The sequence below is a fragment of the Chiloscyllium plagiosum genome, unplaced genomic scaffold, assembly GCF_037043375.1.
Source record: "Chiloscyllium plagiosum isolate Xiang-an unplaced genomic scaffold, Cpla_swu_hap1 HiC_scaffold_30, whole genome shotgun sequence".
Classification (NCBI taxonomy): domain Eukaryota; kingdom Metazoa; phylum Chordata; class Chondrichthyes; order Orectolobiformes; family Hemiscylliidae; genus Chiloscyllium; species Chiloscyllium plagiosum.
Genome location: NW_028270168.1, coordinates 28,334,808 through 28,356,128, shown reverse-complemented (window position 1 = coordinate 28,356,128; position 21,321 = coordinate 28,334,808). Strand labels below are relative to the sequence as shown.

The following is a 21,321-nucleotide window of genomic DNA, read 5'->3' as shown; positions in this document are numbered from 1 at the left end:
ATGAGATGGACACAGATGTGCTCAACCTAATAATGAAGCACTGCTGTTGTATGCTTAAAGTCAGAAATCACACAACACCAGGTTATAGTCCAACAGGTTTATTTGAGATCACAAGCTTTCGGAGTGTAGTTCCTTCATCAGGTGACTAAGGAGCTATACTCCAAAAGCTTGTGATTTCAAATAAACCAGTTGGACTATAACCTGGCGTTGTGTGATTTCTGACTTTATCCACCTCAGTCCAACTTTGGCATCTCCACATTACATTGCATGCTTAGACTGTTATCAATTATTAAAACCTTTGTATTAGTCTTTGTATTAGCTTCAAGACACTGTTTAAAATCATTCATATTTCCTTGTTGGTGTGTACGTAGCAGACTTACATTACATTCCCCACAGCCTCTGCCAGGGTTTTTATTGAACTCATTAACCAGCACTTAGGTTTTGTTTTTGGAGGTCCTCAAGACAAACTGGGGGATCTGATCCACACTTGGGGGATCCTGACACATGAGAGCAGAGGGATTCAGAATTTCAGGCCAATTACCTCCTTCAAACGGAAGTAGTAGGAGGGAAAGAAAACAGATTTTCCACAATGGCATGTCATGTTTGAGCGAGTTGTGGTTCTGCATGTGGTTCAATAAATTAAAGATGACGTTCACACATTATTGCAGCATTATCAGTAGCAGCAAGATTTGAAGCAAAACATAGTTCTGTTAAAACAGAAAGCCGAATGTATTATTTAGTCAGGGATATTGAACACTAGAGGATACTCAAGATCCCACGAACTAACTCAAGAAAAGGTATGTACGTATGTACACTAGATCAGGACAGTAGTAAAGTCTGTGTATACTTGTCTGAAATCTCGCAGTAATGTATTTGTTAGAGGTGAGCAAACAATTACAGCACAGTGTATTTACTGCATACTGAACAATATGGAAACAATATGCAATTATGGCTTCTATTTTATAAAAGTCTGATTAATAATGCTTGTTCTTATACAGTACAATATCATATCACACAGTGAATTACTTTGTAAGTGTAAAGAACATTGCTGTGCAGGTAAATTTTAACTGGAAATAAATTCTTGTATATTGTCCAGTACTCTTTAATAGATAACCTGTTTGTGGAAGTATTATTGATAAGTTAAATTTATTGAAACCTTGGCTAGAGCACACTCGGAATGCTATGTGCAAGTTCTGGTCTCCATATTATAAAGAAAACATTGAAGTCCTGGAAAAAGTGCAGAAAAAAAATTGCAAGCGTGTTGCCAGTATTAAGAGGATTCAACTATTAGGAAATATTGAACAGGTTTGACTCTCTCTGAAAGAAAGAGAATGAGGAACTTGATTAAGTCTTTCAAAATTTGAAAGAGTTCAATATGAACAAGTTTTTTCTTTTTGTGGGTGAGTCTAGAACAAGAATATAAACATGAGATTTCCACAAACAGATTAAAAAAAAAGAATTTAGGATGATTTTCACGCAGAATTTTGAGAATGTAGAACGCAGTTCCAGATAACATCAACTCGCTTAAAGAGAGTATCTATGAGAGAGAAGGGTATGGGGCAGGGCGGGACAAGTTAATTCTGATGAAAGAAGGATGATGTGAAGTTTAAACAACAGCATAGAGCTATTGAACTTTACTACCTGCATAGGTGCTGTCAATTTACACAAGTGAAGGAAAGTTTGTCAGCATTTATTTGCCAACATTTTATCTTAATATTTGTACCCTTGTCTTTATCAAATGCAATTTTTGGTTTCCATTTGAAGATATGAAATTTACAAATAATAAATTAAACATTATCTGAAAATAAATACAATATATTATAAAAAGATATTAATAGATTACGTGAATAAACAAAACTGTGTCTAATAGATCTCAGTGCACACAAATGTGAAATCATTCATTTTAGACTTAAAAGGTACAAATGTTACAACTAGACCTCTGGTGAAGTTCTCTCAGTTAATATGGTTTTAGACAGATAACAAAATAATTGAACTCCTTAGAGCAGAGGGATGAACTGCCTCTACTTGTTTACTCTTCTCCTATTCAGTTAGTTGTTATAAAAAGCTTTAAAGGAGCCAATATAACCATGTTTTCCCTCTTAAGCAAGAGAATGGTCTTAGCATGAAGTGTGTGCAAAAAAGATAAAAGTCAGAAGTTATATTAATCTAATTATATTAATTAGAAGTTTCTCTAGGTCATTCATGAAGAGTAGATTTGGAAACATTGATAGTTGAACAGTCAATTTTGTGATTTTGGGTTTTTACAGATTAGTTGAAATCCTATTGTTTTTGGATGATGTTAGGCTGGCAGCACCCAGAGTAAGAGTGTCACCTACTGACTTGCTGCTGGCTAGCTGTCTTCTAACACTCAGACAAAGAATATTTTTTTCACCTGAGGGCTGACTGTGACCTTCACAAAACCCAAGCTTCTCAGATCCAGGATAGTACACATGGGTGCCTCAGTTCACTTGTACGCCTTCTCCTATTAGTATAACTTCTTCAATTAGCACTTGCCAACTCAGGGTCACAGTCAGTTTCTAAACACTCTCTTTATATGTTTCTGCAAGGCAAAACACCAAGAATGGCTGCAGGAGGTAGATTTTTCCAGAGGGATGGGAAAGTAATCAACCTCTAATTGTAAAATCGATAATCAGAGCAGGAGGAGGCTATTCAGCATTTTGAGCCTGCTCCACTATCCAAAATGATCATGGCTGATCATCCAACTCAATATCCTATTCCTTCTTTCCCTCAATCCTGTTCGATCCATTTAGCCCGAAGGACTGTATGTCACTCCTCCTTGGAAACATTTGCCTCAACTTTTGCCTCAACTCTTTTCTGTGGCAGAGAATTTCACAGGCTCACTAATCGCTGGGTAAATTCCTCCTCAATTCAGTCCAAAGTGACCTATCATATCTCTTTAAACTGTTACTCCTGCTTCTGTACCCGCAGTCGTCAGGAACATTGTGCAATTCTGTCAGAAGTTTATAGGTTTCCCTCACTCTTCTAAATCTAGTGAAGATTGTCTTAACTGATCCAATCTCACTTTGTACATCAGTCCTGTCATCCCAGGAATCAGTCGGGTGAATTTTTGTTGCACTCCCTTCATAGTCAGAACAGCTTTCCTCAGATAAGGAGACCGAACACAATACTCCAGGTGTCATTTCACCAAAGCTTTGTCCAATTGCAGCCAGATATCCCAGCTCCTGTATTCAAATCCTTTCACTATGAAGGCCAGTATGCCATTTGCCTCCTTCACTGCATCCACACCTGCATGCCTAATAATCATTTTCTCTTCCTATTATGTCCCTTTCCCTGTTTTTGCTATTTTCCTGACACTTTACAGGTTCAAAATCCCATTGGTCTCATGCAGGACTTTGCCAGAAAGCACTGATTTTACATTCATTTCTTTTATGTTACATTTTTTTTGTCTGTAGCAATTCATTTTTTCAAAACAAATTTTGGATCAGAAGTTCCAAATGAGATTCATTCTCATTTCATCACAAAAAGTGGAAAGGAATTAAATATATACAAAAACAAACCATGAGGTTGTTGAGGTACAGTATTAGATAGGCCTACCATGATCTGGTTCATCAGTCTTTGAAAGGTGGTTGGGTCATTTCAGAGTCTGCATGGCATGTAGGCCATGCAGACTCTGAAGTTATGAAAGCAGAGATTTCCTCTGCACGGGCAATCAAGGTACCCTGCCAGTATCCCTTGAGTAAATCTACCTTGGAAACATAGGTTGCTTTACCTACCCAATCCATGCAATTTCTCAGCCGAGTATTGCGTAGGAGTTGGTCTGGTCACTGCATTAACTTTTGGGTGGTTAACTTTTGTGGAGCCACCCAGCTTGGGCCCAAGGACAACTGGGAGATCCTGGTGCTGCTGCTAGGCTCTACTGTTGGTGTTCCACAATTAATCTCTCCTGAACCTGGGACAGCTTTTCTGCTCCTACTGATAAGGATGTTGTCTTATGGGAAAGGCCCTCCCACAACATCTACATGTAGAGCTGGGGTGGTGCAGCCTGGTTTGTCTCTGTACAAGTCCTTTGATGCATTGAGTAACTTTGTTACATCTACTCATTGTTCCTTGTCGACGTGAACATTTAAGGGGTCTAAGTTTGCTATTATTTTGGAGTTGGCTAACTGGATAGCAGGGGGAGTTCGATGTATGCCTCCACTACATCTCTTTCCAATTTATCTCCCCTTATTCTCATGGCAATGGGACTGATCATTACCCGTTCCTTTCCATCTTGGTTGCGATCTTGCTTTATCGTGTTGACATGACATACCCTTTGCTTTCCTTCCTGATCTGGAGTCTCAATCTAATATTTACTCCCCTAAGCTTTTTTTCCAACTCTGTACAGGCCACTCAACTGCGCATTTATGGCTTCACCTGATATTGGTAAAGTCCTAACCCGTGGTCTTCTGGCTGAAAGGTTTGGGTCTCTGACAAGTTTATCTGTGTTTCATCACTGGCTGGGAGAATTTCAAGTGTTCCCAGAATGCTTCACAGACTCTGAAGACTCCTCTCAGAACTCTGTTGTGTAGTCTGAATTGGAGATTTCCTTCTTCTGTTCGAAAAACATTACCTTCACTCGCTGCGAGGCCCTCATACTTGGTGCCTGCAAAGTAATTCAAATGGAGTGAATATAAGAAAATCTAGACCTTTATCCCAGTCATGGCTGTATAACCCAATCTTTCAGGGTTTGCTGGTACTGTTCTAACACCTCTGTGACTGTATGTGATAGACTGAAGAATATGGCTGGAGCACACTCAGATTAACTTTGACATCCTGGAATATTTTGGATGTGGAATGTGGGCGCTGGTTCAAATGTATCTCAGTGGGAAGATCATACTGGGTGAAGAAGTGGGTCAAATCCTTCACTACAGTTTTGGTCGATATGATCCTGAATGGGGGCAAGCCCCCGGGTAGTCATCTTCATTCTGGGAAGGATCTACTAGTAGCACCCTTTTGTTTTGGCAGAGGTCCCATACCATTTACTAACACCTTGCTGAATGGCTCCCTAAAAGCCAGCATTGGTCTAATTGCAGCTATGCGTTTTCCTGGCAGCTGTGACACATTTTTAAAAACCTTACTACATCCTTGTGGAGCTGTAGCCAGTAAATGTGTTGACTGATGCTTGCTTGGGATTTGCATTTTCCAAACACTGGCATCTTGTGAGCTTGCTGCAATATTTCTCAAAGGCATTTCAGCAGTACCACTGCCTGGAGGATCAATGTTCACTCCTTGTTTGCAGGTCTTTGCGAGGCTTCTCCATTTCCTCATCAGCACCTTACTTTTCACATAGTAACATTCGGGGACTGCTTCTGCCTCAGCTTCAGTGTGAACAGTCTGAGCTAGAGTTTTTAACAGAGGGTCAGCTTGTTGGACTGCTGCCAAATAGGTCTATTTATTACTTTCTTTCAGTGTCCTCAGATTTGTGAGAAAGGTGTCAGATAACCAGACCTGAAAATGACACTGAAGATAGTCTGTGATGTTACAAATACATTCCTTTTTCATTGGTGGAATGATCAATTTGGAGCACAGAATCATGCTTCAAAAATAAAACCCCAATCCATACTGTTCCCGCCAGCCCTCTGGCAGGATTCCCCAGTTGGTTACATTTCTAGACAGGGTACCTCCAGTCATTAAGCTTCCAAGTAAAGAGGAATAAACTGGCTCCCTATCTTTATTCACCCCCCCTTGGTGGGTCATAACAAGATTAATTTAAAATAGATCACTTCCCTTTTCCCCAGATCAAGTGAATTCAAAAGAAATCAATTTAACAAGACTATCTTGAGTCAACAGAAGAGTCAATTTATTAATTACTATACATGAAAAGAAATACAATGCAATACATAAATGCAGCAGAATAAGAATATGAAGTGTGTCCGAACTTGCAACTTCATTTTTAAATTGGTTCAGATTGTCCATTGTTTATGAAGGGTAGATATTAGAAAGTTGTACCCATTACATTGGATGGTACTGGTCGGGTATATTAGTAGGAGGGCAATTGCTTGTGTGATTCTCAGCTTTGCAAATTGATTAAAATTATTTTGCCTTGATTCCTTTCACCAGTGGCTACACCCAATTTGAGAAAGTAAGATTTTTTTCCTTTCTTTACCTGCAATGCAGAAATATTCAGTGTCTGCTCTAAACTGTGATACTCACATCACACTAGTCCACACATAATCAGCTCCAGCCTACTTCCACACATAATCAGCTCCATCCTACTTCCACACACAGAATAGAAGGTTGCAGTCAGTTTTCAAAGCCTTATTTTCACAAATATATCTATGGGAGATAGCTTCCTACTGAGAGTAGTTTGAATGTCAGTATATTACAATCTCTTTCTTTTTTAGTCTTCTTGCTGGAAATTTCCCTAACTCTGTACAGGTGTAACATTCCATAGGGACACAAAAGACTGCAGACACGAACTGAATTTATATCTTCAGTAATCTTTTGGCTGTAGCTATCCTCTTTTAAAAATACACATGTTGGAATTAAAAATTGAATACATCCAAAAGCACTCTGGTGTTCTGATCCATCGTCCTGACCATATCTTTAATAAGAGTCTTATCTGGTTGAACATTCTTGAGAGAAAATATATGGTGCTGTTCAATTTTGCATTGCTATTTATACAGGATATACAATGCAATAAAATAGTACGATCATGAATCACAAGATTCCAGATTTCTTGTCCACTATCTTATTTAGAAGTTCTTATTTGAAGTCCATAATCTGCTGACTGTGATTAGAAGTAGTTTTGACCATTGTACTAAATTGCCACAAGATTATATGAATGTAAATGCAATACCTTTCCTATTTTGTGTTTATACCTGGATATTATACTTATGTGGTCAGTTTGCAAATCGATCTGTAAGTATACAGAGAGCACATCCTTGTGCAAGACTTTAGAAGGAGAAAAGTCAATGCAATATTCAGTTTATTAACAAATAAATAATACAAGTAAGGAAACATCACATTATTAATTTTACTATGAAACCGCCATTAATAACAGTGCCTGTACATTCATCACTATTATTAATTACTGGATTTATAACTGCCCTTAACAGAAAAGACTAAAGAAGCTGACTTTGAATATCAGGTTTTAAAGTTATAAGGAAGTGGATGGTTTTGCTTTCATTGGAAAGGACTTTGAGATTACATTAATTAGGTTTTCAAGGTTATGAGAAGGATTTGATGAGTGTAGTGAGAAGAAGTATCAGTAGTCACAAGTTAAGAATTGCAGAACTAGAAATGTAAATAGTAGAAACATTTTATGAAAGGGATTAACTTATTAGAGAGAGATTTTTGACGCAAAAATAATTCGAAGGTAACAAATGGATTCAAGGCTCAACCATGTGTTTTTTTATGAGAGAAAAATGATTGAGAGATAGGACGCACACACGTAGGTGGTTAGATATAACTCAAGAAGGACCGGTTTGTTGACCCACAACATGTTTTTACCCTTTCCTCCATTCCTAAGACCTCTGTGCTATTTTCCCTCATTTTAGCAACAGCTATTAGCAAAACCTTCACCCACGAAACAAGTTAAAATTTGTAAGATTTTAAGTTATTTGTAAGTTATTCACTTATATATAAATTAAGTTTTCTTCAAATTTGCACCTAAACGTTGTGAGTGTACGATCGTGTAAATAAAAAAATGATTTTTCACAGGCTTCCTTCTATTTTACTCGATTGATTGTTTTGAAATAGTTTCTGATATTTCTCAAAAATATTATAAATTGCTCACGTGTTCAAAACCAAAAACAATTGAACACTTTGGCATGCTGTGATGTTAGTAAAAGACTATCGATGCATATTTGGTGATAAGAATACTGGAAAACAAATGACCTTTTGCCTGCTAATGTGATTGAGAAGACACACTGATTAATAGAACTGAATTAGAATCAGTAGGAGCTCACATTATTTGATGACTCAGTGTGTTGTGAAACTCTTCTTGTCTAAAGTTACAACTTTCAAAAAGTGATACACTAAGAAACAACTTTGTAACAATTTTTATTTCATTTGTACACTTTAATGTACCTGCATCTTTATTAATAGGCACCCATACACATCGGAATGATTAAAGGAAACAATCACCATTGGAATGTGGTTTGGCACCACACAGTAGCTAGAAGTAAATAATATTAACAGGGCAGACAAAATAGTATTGACTGGACAGACAAAATAACACTGATGAGGTGAACAGGATCTTTGTATCATCAATTTCCTGCTCCTTCTCAGGGTTGTTTCTCTTAAATATTTTCTCAGGATGGGAACAAAGCTGTGAAAGCTTTCATTTCCCAATCCTTGTTACCACATGCCATCTTTGTACTTCTGGGTGTTGGTTATACTCCCAAGCTGGTGATTGTAATGAACGTTTTATAACTGAGTGGTCCTTTAGCAGCCGTTAGAGCCAACTATGTAGTGCCATATCGAGAGCAGATTGGGTAGGGACATTACCATCATTGACTGACATAGTGAACCAATTTCCTGATTATCCTAAATTTTTGGATTTAATTAGCAAGGGTTTGTGATTAAGTTAAATACCTAAACTTGAAGTTACTAATTTAGCATCATTACCACTAGACCATGATGATCAACCCTTTGGGTACTTCATAGATGCTGGTCAGCAAAATACCTAACTCATAACATTTCATTTGATTCTGATCACTTGCAAGATATACACCTGATCTGAATATTGTGCTTGGTGTTTTACTGCAATATTGATAAATCAAATTAAAAACATCCAATGTGCTACCAAATGTGGGTCTTAAAGATAGCACTAAAACCCTGAGTTAGGAAATTCCTGAGAGCTGTTCCTGCTTTGCTATCTCAATTTTGATAGAAGCTCTGCACTTTGGTGAATAAGATTTCCACTTTCAAAGTGAAGCTCCACAGATTTTACCAGACATGTGTTGGACTCTATCTAGCATCACATGATCTGAGATCAATACCAATGTTCCATCCATTTTGATATATGGTGACACAATGAGAATATCTTTGCTGCAATCACTGAGGCAATTGGGGAAATCAATGTTATAAATGCCATAATTATCCAAATGTTGCCACATGATTACCACTAGGGCAGCATGGTGGCTCAATGGTTAGTACTACTGCCTCACGGCATCAGGGGCCTGGGTTCAATTCCAACCCTCAGGCAACTATCTGTGTGAAGTTTGCACATTCTCCCCGTGCTTGTGTCTGTTTCCTCTGGGTGCTCTAGTTTCCTCCCACAGCACAAACCTGTGCAGGTTAGGTGAATTGGCCATGCTAAATTGTCCATAATATACAAGAATATGTAGATTAGGTGGATTAATCATGGGAAATACAGGGTTACAGCAAAAGGACAGGGGAGGTCAGTCTTAGTGGGATGCTTTTCAGAGAGAAAGTGTGGACGTGTTGGTCCAAATGGCCTGTTTCGACACTGTACGGATTCTATGAGAAAAAATTCTATGATTAAATACTTTCACATTTATCATTACCTCCAGCAGAAAACTGAACAGAATCTACAAATTGAGCAGTCAGACTAGATAAGATTAGTGATTATTCTGGTGAAGTAACACAATTTTAGTACATAACAAGTGATAATTTCCCTGAAAAATGAAGCTTACTGTTCCCACAAGTAACATAAATTCTTCCTAATATGTTTACAAGTGACAGTAATGATGCATAGACCTTTGCAATACCTTCAGACATCTGTTGTTACAATTTTTTATTTCAGCCAAATAAATAGATCATAGAATCATAGATGGAGCATTTTCATTGCCAGCACTCCTTGAGTATTGCAGAGGAAATGTCAAAATATGACACAAATTGTCAGATTCTTTCATTCTGTGTTGATAAAAGCAAGGGTATCAATTAATACAAATAATTTTCATTTTTGTCTGTGTTTTAGATATTTAAACCTTAACACACATACGATTTCATTGGATTCCATTAGCTTTATGTGCAAGAGTTTGAAGGTGCAAGGAAGCATTTGAGATTTGACACAAAAATAATGAGATGGAGACCTGCCATTTAGTGGATTTTCTAATCATTTATGTAAATCATGAATAACGATCCTAGAATTGATTCTCGTGAAACTCCATTTTCTAAATTTTCCTCGTCTGAGGTAATCTGTAAAGCAAATGCAAGATCCTGTAGATAATGAAAATCTAAAAGACAAACAGAAAATATTCAGCAGGCATCGTTTGTGGAGGACGAAAAAGAATTAAACAGGCTGAAATTTAATGCTAGAGCGGCTTAAATAGAGTGCTTTTGGGAAAGAGAAAGGGCAGCCCCACCTGACAGATCTTGAACATATCCGCCATTTTATATTTGTATTATCTTTAGTCCAAATTCTGTCTTGTGATCAGTTAAAATTATGTACTTATTTAGATAAACTAGGTACTTTATTTTCGGTATTTCCATTTCCTTTTCCACTTGATGGTATGTTTGCCCAACATCACCACAGCACACATTGATAACTGTGTAGTGTTCAATCTCAATCCATTCTGTGGGCTAGTAAATGATACGAGGTGAAAAATTTGTGGAGGTTCAACTCTAAATTGCAATGATATTGAGGGTGAATGCTACCTAAGCTATGCAGGTTGATGTTAGCGGTGCTTTCTCCTAGCCCTAGAACCAACATAACCTGCTTAGCTCCAAAATGCTGCCAGACCCAGCTGGAGAAAGACCCAATTCTACCTTCTAAGCAGCCTGATAGAAGGAAGAGATGACTTCCCCCGCTCTGCAGAACCAGCTCAGGTGCCTCGCAAGCTTTTCAGCAAGTGATTGAGACACCAAACGAGAAAGCAAGGTTCCATCAATGGAATCTTATGACACCTTCTTGTTCTCTGATTCAATAGGCTCTGCAGGCAACATTCCCACCTGCCCACCAGCTCCTATGTGAATCATGTGCTAAAATGTTCTGCAATGTGTTCCCCAGAGTACTGGATCGAGAAACCCTCCTCACATTGATCCCATGTGCCAGAATGTTATCATGAATGAAATTAGAGCCGGAGGGGAATTTTGATCTGTTATTTTTGTCAATTCGTCAAATGTTTGATTCACTTTCTGGGCCTTTTATTTCTTTCATGTTTATTCCTTTAATTTTCAAGGGTTGCATGGTCTCAGCATTCTGCAGTTCTTGCTTCACCACACTCAGTGCACAAGGGTCAGACTGCACAAACAGCATTTCCAATAAGTTCATCACTTGACTTGTAGCATCCGACAAGGTCAGCTCAGCATTCTCCAAGCATGGGATATGAGGTGAAAAATTTGTGGAGGTTCGACTTTAAATTGCAATGATATTGAGGGTGAATGCTACCTGAGCTATGCAGGTTGATATTAGCGGTACTTGCTGCTAGCCTTGGAACCAATAAAATCTGCTCAGCTCCAAAATGCTGCCAGACCGAGCTGAGTTTTCTAAGCATTTGCAGTATTTATTTCAGAACTCCAGTATCCACAGTACAGTACTTTGCTTTCATTTTAAGTGGCTTGAGGTGACCAAATCTGTTCTCCTCTCCCCAAACCCCCAATGGCTTAATATGTGAAGCCCTTAAACAAAACTTCCCAATCTGGGGAATAGGGAGGCCCTTAATGTGGTCAATTTAATGATCACTTAAGATTTGGATGTGAGCATAAGAGGTATAGTTAATATGTTTGCTGATAACACCAAAATTGGAGGTGTAGTGGATAGCGAAGAAGGTTAACTCAGATTACATTGGGATCTTGATCAGATGGGCCAATGGGTTGAGAAGTGGCAGATGGAGTTTAATTTAGATAAATGTGAGGTGCTGCATTTTGGGAAAGCAAATCTTAGCAGGACTTATACACTTAATGATAAGGTCCTAGGGAGTGTTGCTGAACAAAGAGACCTTGGAGTGCAGGTTCATAGCTCCTTGAAAGTGGAGTCACAGGTAGATAGGATAGTGAAGAAGGCGTTGGATATCTTTCCTTTATTGGTCAGAGTATTGAGTACAGGAGTTGGGAGATCATGCTGTGGCTGTACAGGACATTGGTTAAGCCACTATTGGAATATTAGGTGCCGTTCTAGTCTCCTTTCTATTGTAAAGATGTTGTCAAACTTGAAAGGGTTCAGAAAAGATTTACAAGGATGTTGCCAGGGTTGGAGGATCTGAACTATAGGGAGAGGCTGAACAGGCTGGGGCTGTTTTCCCTGGAGCGTCAGAGGCTGAGGGGTGACCCATTATGGAGGTTTATAAAATCATGATGGGCATGGATAGGATAAATAGACAAAGTCTTTTCTCTGGGGTCGGGGAGTCCATAACTAGAGAATATGGGTTTAGGGTGAGAGGGGAAAGATATAAAAGAGACCTAAAGAGCAACGTTTTCACTCAGAGGGTAGTATGTGTACGGAATGAGCTTCCAGAGGAAGTGATGGAGGCTAGTAGAATTGCAACATTTAAAAGGCATCTGGATGGGTATATGAATAGGAAGGGTTTGGGGGGATATGGGCCAGGTGCTGGCAGGTGGGACTAGATTGGGTTGGAATATCTGGTCGGCATGGACAAGTTGGACTGAAGGGTCTGTTTCCGTGCTGCATATTTCTATGACTCTACAACTCTAAAACTACTTAATGGAGAAAGTGAGGACTGCAGACGCTGTAGATTAGAGTTGAAGAGTGTGGTGCTGGAAAAGCACAGCCTGTCAGGCAGCGTCCGAGGAGCAGGAGAGTCGACGTTTCGGGTGTAAACCTTTCATCAGGAATGATGAAAAGCATATTCCTGAAACACCTGCTGTGCTTTTCCAGCACCACACTCTTTGACAAGAACCACTTAATGGCCTGTTTCTGCCTTGACTGCAATTTCCTCAGCTTGATGTGGGACCAAAAAAGACTCTTGTGACATAGTGGTAGTATCCTTGTCTCTGGGTCAGAAGGCCTGAATTAAAGTCCCACCTGTTTCAAAGGTGTGTTTGAACATATTTGAACAGGTTGAATAAAAATGTATACAACACAGAAAGGCAATTGGCACACTGACCCTTACTGGCTTCTTGCAGTAACTCAGGTGGGACAATTTGTCACATTTGAGTCTCTGGGTATTGGGCAAGGAATGTTAGCGGAGAGCTGCACCCTCTGGCCTTGATTCCAGCTCCCCTCTTCTACCTGCGACCTCCAATCCTAGAAACTCTCCTCCCAAAACAAAAAATCACATACCAGGCATTATGATCCTCAGCCTTCTCCATGGTGTAGTCAAGTGTGAGCTCTGCTGAACTCTGATTAGTGAGGGCCTGGGACTTCCTCCTCTGAAGAAAGACCAATTCTACCTTCTAAGCAGCCTGATAGAAGGAAGAGATGACTTCCCCCGCTCTGCAGAACCAGCTCAGGTGCCTCGCAAGCTTTTCAGCAAGTGATTGAGACACCAAACGAGAAAGCAAGATTCCATCAATGGAATCTTATGACACCTTCTTGTTCTCTGATTCAATAGGCTCTGCAGGCAACATTCCCACCTGCCCACCAGCTCCTATGTGAATCATGTGCTAAAATGTTCTGCAATGTATTCCCTAGAGTACTGGATCGAGAAACTCTCCTCACATTGATCCCATGTGCCAGAATGTTATCATGAATGAAATTAGAGCCGGAGGGGAATTTTGATCTGTTATTTTTCTCAATTCGTCAAATGTTTGATTCACTTTCTGGGCCTTTTATTTCTTTCATGTTTATTCCTTTAATTTTCAAGGGTTGCATGGTCTCAGCATTCTGCAGTTCTTGCTTCACCACACTCAGTGCACAAGGGTCAGACTGCACAAACAGCATTTCCAATAAGTTCATCACTTGACTTGTAGCATCCGACAAGGTCAGCTCAGCATTCTGCAAGCATGGGATTTATTTCAGCATAATAATCTTAGTAACTGCTGAATTGTTGTAATTTCACTGCATCATTACTGTTATTATACTGACCCATTGACCTGAATGTTGGCTCCTCAAGTTTATTCAATAACATCCCACATTGAAATGCTGAGTGGGATCTTCTCCCAGCTGGTGGAGAGCTTGGAAACAGCAAGGGCACTTCATTTGGCAGGATATTGGTGTACCTAAACCCTGCAACTTCTTACCTCTGCTAGAATCCACATCTGGGCATTAAAGCCATGGTTGGGGTTCCTCAATGAAGAGCTTATGCCTGAAATGTTGACTCTCTTGCTCCTTGGATGCTGCCTGACCGGCTGTGCTTTTCCAGTGTCACACTTTTTGAGTCTGATCTCCAGCATTTGCAGTCCTCACTTTCTCCTAGTTCCTCCCCTACTGCCTACTGAGGCCCTTAACTGACCATATGAGAACCACCTCTGAGGTAGGAATCAAAGGCAAACAGGACCTGATCATGATTCTGGACACTGGGGAGGGAGTTGCCTTTTAGGAACCTGGGTAACCCTCCCTCCAGCATCATCTGACTTTGTGCAGTGTCCTCTGTGACACTCAGAAAACAGAAATCCACTTCCAACAATAACCACAGCTTCTTTCATGTGTTGCTAAGCATAAGAAATGCAGGCCTCTGATTGGCCAGCGTTCTTGCAAGGTAGGATGTTTGTTCAAGGGATGGACCCACCAGTGATGCTGCCACTGCCTACCCAGCTTGTGGTTTGCTGGGCCTTCCCTGGTAGAGACAGCAGGTATCTCTCACCAGCTCTCCATCTGGCAGACAAAATCCTTAACACCCCAACAAGATTCTGGCCAATGCTTCCGCCACTTCTGTTGTGCACAACTACAAACTCCAATTCCCTCTGAAATTAATGTTTTTAAATGCATCGTAAGGATATATAATTTGTCTTACCTGTTGCACAAATGACTGAACATTTTGCCAATGCTCATTATAAATATTCTGATGTAGCAAAATGCAATCTTGTTAATTTGGGGAGTTCTGGAGAAAGGTATTTCAAAGAGAGAGGTTAGAATATGGCATTTATGGCCACACAGAATAGATTGGGATCAATAGCATCAATGTAGTTAAAGGGCAGTGAGATGGTTATATGAGGCTGAAATCAATAGCAAGTTCTGCAAGGTAGGTAAGGTGAAGAAAGTTGTGAAGAGATTTTGTGCGGCACATACACACAAACTAAAATCTGATGGGCCAAAGCGTCTCTTTCTTTAATGTACATTCTATGTAATTCGCTGTGAAGGAATGTTCAGTGAGCTGAAGTATGGGTGTGCTGCCCACTGTAACATATAACAGTTCAGGGATTTCAAGAGCCTGTGGTTTCGAACCACCCTTAGCAACAACAAGTCTATATCTGTCAGGTTTCGTTTGTGACTAATGCTTTAGACAATTGATGAGCCCTCCCTCCAAATCGTTCCAGAAGTTTAAAATTGTGCAATGGTTTCGGGACTAATTAAGCAATCTTGGCACTTCATTGAAATATTAAGTTCCTATGGGAGGGCTCTGTTACCTGACTGTCAAACCTCTAGACAGAGATTTAAAGGGATATTTTTGACTCCTTTCAACAGTTATTTGATACCTTTGATCCCAGAACAACAGAAACAAAACTATTGTTTGAAGTAATTGGAGGGTTTATACAGGTATTATTCACTGTACCTCAGAGCTCCTCATCTTCACCATGTTGCACTGAATAAATCAAAATGGCAACCTAGTGGAGGAAGAGGGTAAAGCTAAGACAAAGTTTCCTACTTTGTAACATTAAAAACAATTCTAAACAAAAATTAAGTCTAAAGCACACTGGGACACCCTGAGATTGGAAAGGTAGTAAATAAACACAATTGCTTCTTTCCTTTCCAGACTTACTCTAAGATCATTCTTGAGAGTCTATTAGGGCCAGCTCAGAACACCAACAGTATAACTCTTAGGAGAAAGTGAGGACTGCAGATGCTGGAGATCAGAGTCAAAAAGTATGGCACTGAAAAAACACAGCAGGTCAGGCAGCATCCGAGGAGCAGGAGAGTTGAAGGGCTTATGCCTGAAATGCCGATTCTCCTGCTCCTCGGATACAGCATAACTCTTAGGTCAACTTGGCCAGCAGCTCTTTACCTTTATGTTTATGGTTGGGATTCTTTAACAAACACCAATAAGAAGGAAACTAATTAACCATATTGCCCTCTTTATGAAATACCTCTCTAATACCACCTAGAGATTATATTTCCTACAGCGTGGAAACAGGCCCTTCAGCCCAAAAGGTCCACACCAACCCTCCGAAGAGCAATCCACCCAGCACTATAGGCAATTTAACATGGCCAATTCACCTGCACATCTTTGGACTGTGGGAGGAAACCAGACCACCCAGAGGAAACCCACACAGACCTGGGGAGAACATGCAAACTCCACACAGACTAATGCACAAGGCAGGAATTGAACCTAGGTCCCTGGTGCTGTGAGGCAGCAGAGCTAACCACTGAGCCATCATGTCACCCCTTAATGATGCTTGGATCTATTTCTGCTGTATGATAATGTCCACACTTGCAACAGTGTTGTAAAGTGCTGTAGGATGTCCTGAGATTGTAAAAGCCACTTTATCCATGTAAATCTTTCTTTCTGTTTCCTATGTAATATATTTATCTATTGTAATGTCAGAATTTTAATTCAGAGCCAGCAACTAACAATAGGAAGTGAAGTCCGTGGACAGGAACTTTGTGGTGCAAAATAATTAATAATGTGTAGACATTTCCTTTTTACTTTCTGTTCATCTAATCATTGGGGGAAAAGCTGGAATCTTTTATTTAAGAGTTGGCACTTAGAAAAATGTAATGATCAAACCAAGTCAACATGGTTTTACAAAAGGGGTGTTTTGTGTTTGACACACTTAGATTTAGATTTAGATTTTTTTTGCCATGTCTACTCAAATGCAAATTGCAAGAGTACATTGAAAAGGGTATAATGTGGCCACTCATGGTGCCATTTTAGGTTCAAAATAACGACATACAAAATCTTAGTTACAGAAGTAGAAAAATAAAGAAATAGGCTGTAAAGTTCAGCACTCCAGTCTTATTTGTATAAAAGTGGAAAAATAAAGAAATAAAGTCAAAAAGTCTGCCATTACGTTCCTTTCTTAAGCCTGCGGTTGCTCCAAGCTGGGCTTTCTCCAACACGGCTTACAGTCCCCTGCACTGGGCTGGACTTGTGTTCGACAGCCACCTTCACCACTGATTTCCATTGAACACGTCAGGCTTCACCGCCACTCACAAGGCTTTGAGCCCGATTGCTGCTTAACCACTGATTACCACTGCCACTATCCATCATGACCAACCGTCATTGCCACCATCTTTCAGCACTGACTGCTGCCACCATCTTGTTGCTGACTGCCACTTCCACCATCCTTCACCACCAGCTACCACATCACTGATGTTGCCATCCATGCTCGCACTGGGCCCTAGTCGCTGCCGTGCTCCATTGCCGCGTTAGCTGCCTCTTGACCAACCATCAAAGTTCCCCAGTTGCCGCCATTGCCGTCTCCATAACCAAGCTTCTAGGACCAAAGAAGGAAAGGAAAGAAAGAGAAAAAGCAAGAAAAGAAGAAAGAAGATGAAAGAAAGAAAGAAAGCGGTTGGAGCGGATGAGTTCTGGTAAGAAGCCCTACTCTGCCGTCATCTTGATGTGTGACAATTTGTAATTGTACTTTATGTAATTATAATTTAAGAGTGTACTATTGAGGATGTAACTTGCAGGTGGATAAAGGGTAAGTACTATGGATGTAGGACTGTGTACTTTGATAACCATAAGACATAAGATAAGATGCCATAATAAGCTTAATGTGCAAGACAAGGGCTCATGGAGCTGGAGGTAATAGATTAAGGCGTTTGGTATGCTTTCCTTTATCGGTCAGAGTATTGAGTATAGAGTTGGGAGGTCATGTTGCGACTGTACAGGACATTGGTTAGGCCACTGTTGGAATATTGCATGCAATTCTGGTCTCCTTCCTATCGGAAAGATGTTGTGAAACTTGAAAGGGTTCAGAAAAAATTTACAAGGATGATGCCAGGGTTGGAGGATTTGAGCTATAGGGAGAGGCTTAACAGGCTGGGGCTGTTTTCCCTGGAGCGTCAGACTCTGAGGAGTAACCTTATAGAGGTTTACAAAATTATGAGGGGCATTGATAGGGTAAATAGGCAAAGTCTTTTCCCTGGGGTTGGGGAGTCCAGAACTAGAGGGCATAGGTTTGGGGTGAGAGGAGAAAGATATAAAAGAGACCTAAAGGGCAACTTTTTCACACAGAGAGTGGTATGTGTATGGAATGAGCTGCCAGAGGAAGTGGTGGAGGCTGGTACAATTGCAACATTTAAGAGGAATTTGGATGGGCATATGAGTAGGAAGGGTTTGGAGGGATATGGGCTGGGTGCTGGCAGGTGGGACTAGATTGGGTTGGGATATCTGGTCGGCATGGATGGGTTAGACCGAAGGGTCTGTTTCCATGCTGTACATCTCTATGACTCTATGACTCTCCTAGCATGAATAGAGTATTTGTTAGTGGACAGCAAACAGAGAGAAGGGATAAATGAGGCATTTCCAAGTTAGCAGGCTGTAATTAGTGGAATGTCATACGCATAAATGCTGGAGTTTCAGCTATGTACCAGTTATGTGAGTGACTTAGATGAAGAAACTGAAAACACTGTATCCAGGTTTGTCAATGATACAAAACTGCAAACTTTGTGAAATGCAAGCTGTGGGCAAGGCACGAGGAGGCTGCAAGGAAATGTATAGATGGAGTAGAAAATGGGGTATTTACTTTGACAATAAGAATAGAAATGAAAATTATTTTTGCATGAGAGATGTGGGTATCCTTCTATAGGGAAACAGAAAGTGAGCATGCAGATATAGCAAGAATTACAGAGCAAATGACTTGTTAATTTTTATTGCAAGGGGTTTCAAGTACAAGAATAAGGGAAGCTTGTTTCAATTTAATTGGCCTCTCGTAGGAACCAGAGCTGGGCTACTGTGTACTAAATTGCCCTATCTAACTAAGAAAGGTCAATTTACTTTATAGGTGTTTCAGCACAGGTTCACTAGATGAGATTTTGGAAATGACAGAGTTGTTCTATGTTGAGGGGCTGAGTAAATTGGTCCTAAACTCTCTGAAATTTAGAAGAATGAGAGATAATTCCCATTGAACCAAACATGATTCTGAAGGCGCTTAAAAATGTGTTGCTGGAAAAGCGCAGCAGGTCAGGCAGCATCAAAGGAGAAGGAGAATCGACGGGCTTATGCCCGAAACGTCGATTCTCCTTCTCCTTTGATGCTGTCTGACCTGCTGCACTTTTCCAGCAACACATTTTTAAGCTCTGATCCCCAGCATCTGCAGTCCTCACTTTCTCCTAGATGATTCTGAAGTGGTTTGACAATGTAGACACAGAGGGATTGTTTTTCCTGACACATTCCCTCAGAAATCGAGAACTGAGGGGCTCAGCCTCAGGATAAAGGGTTGATCATTTGGCACTGACATGAGGAGAAATTTGTTAACTCAATGGATTGGGAGTCTTTGCAATCCTGTCCCCTAGATGGTTGTGGATGCTCCATTGTTTAAAAAATTCAAGAATGCATGAAACAGATTTTTGGACTCTCAGGGAATCAAGGGATATAGTGAATGAATGAGAAAATAGATTTAATGCAGAAGATCAACCATAATTGTACAAATTGGAAGAGAATCTTGAGGAGCTGAGTGGGCTAATGCTGCTCCCTTTTCCTATGCTTTTGTGTCCCAGTGTTGCTCAGTAGCAAAAAAGAAATGTGAGTGAATTCGGATTTCCCCTTCCCTAACCTACAGACATTAAAAACGTCATAACTTTCAAGATTCACGAAGTTAGCATAGGTCATGGATAGTACCTGTGATCTTGCTGCTATTTGTGCCATGTCGACTAGCAAACTCACAGTCTGTGCTGAGTTTCCTAGCATAAGGGCAGCTCTGATTTTAGCTTCAATACACAATTTCACTGCAAGAACAGTGAGTATCCAGTGAATAGGTCACAGATAGACAATTCATCAATCACAAGTGCCCTGTTATATTTAACCCTTATCTTGTACTCTTTCAGAGAGGTTGAGGTTAGATTCTTGTAGTGGATTTGTTTTTTTGGGATTGATTGGTCTGTGAGTGTCACTTCACCAATGCCATTTATTTATTTAAACTGTTCTTTCTTGCTCCTTCAGCATTTGTAATATTTGCATTCATGTTGGTGAATGCAAATTTCACTGGACTCCTATGTGTAGTGAAAGCCAGAAAACTCTCTTTTGCAACCAGTTCATAAATCAAACATATGATCACTATTTGCAAATAGATCAACCGAGACCAGAATAATTTATACCACATCCTTGCCATAAAAATACTTGCAATATAAATACAGAGAATTTCCCAATTTTGGGAATCAGATCGTATCCCTCAACTAGTGATCTTACAAGCATGTTAAACATTTACCAGTTAATATCACTAAAAGTAAGTTTTACACTGAAAAGTATATTTTCAAGAATTTTAAGCCTTTAATGACAGAATTTTAATTTTAAAAAAAATCTCCCTGAATATATAAAGTTTACTTCAAAGGTTTCAAATTAAGGACCACATTTTCTCTTCATGAAATGATTCAAAAATAGGCAGACATCAGGAATCACTAAAGACCACTAGTACTAACCCATCCTTTCTCTATCTCAATTACCAAAGACACCAAGGCTGTTTCAAATGTAGCTGTTAGTGTATTGACATACCTAAATTGAAAGCATGTTAGTAGACCTTTTATTTCATTACTTTTCTCAGCACGGTGCATGGAGGGAACTCTGCTGCCCGCTGCAAATTACTTTCTGTATATCACAAAATAAAAGAACAAAAAATTAGAAGGTAAATGAAACACAATATTATGCAATTATTGGTGCATGTGATTAGATTAGATTAGATTAGATTAGATTACATTACAGTGTGGAAACAGGCCCTTCGGCCCAACAAGTCCACACCACCCCGCCGAAGCGCAACCCACCCATACCCTTACATTTACCCCTTACCTAACACTATGGGCAATTTAGCAAGGCCAATTCACCTGACCTGCACATCTTTTGATGTTCCAGCAAAAGTACTGTAATGATAACTCAAATTTTATACAGTGTACTTAATAGGGCAAACATCCCCAGGCAACTAACAGGGTTCAAATTGGACAAAATGTAAATCGAGGGCCAAGGAAAGAACAATTGATATGAAGTAGGAGAGATGGGCTCAGGGAATGAGCTGCAAAGGATAAATGAAGGAATATGTACTAATGTTGGGATGAAGGGAGAAGGGATGCACCGCAAAGAACATATCCAGTGTAACAATAGCTTTTGAAATGGACAGTGTTGGACTGGGGAAGAACACAGAAAGAGGTGGAAGGCCATAACAACACTAGACACAAGG

At 39.9% G+C, this 21,321-nt stretch overlaps 1 protein-coding gene across 3 annotated transcripts in view; it reads left to right on the top strand.

The window, feature by feature from the left end:
• Window positions 1-21,321, top strand: part of LOC122563660 (grainyhead-like protein 3 homolog) — a 103,275-nt gene that overhangs the window by 12,725 nt on the left and 69,229 nt on the right. Inside the window, exon 1 of one of the 3 annotated variants that reach the window (XM_043717691.2) lies at window positions 309-797. The exons of the other annotated variants lie outside the window; for them this stretch is intronic. The gene's annotated coding sequence lies outside the window, so the exon portion shown is untranslated. Of the gene's footprint in view, window positions 1-308; window positions 798-21,321 lie in introns of those variants that run through there. 3 annotated transcript variants of the gene reach the window in all.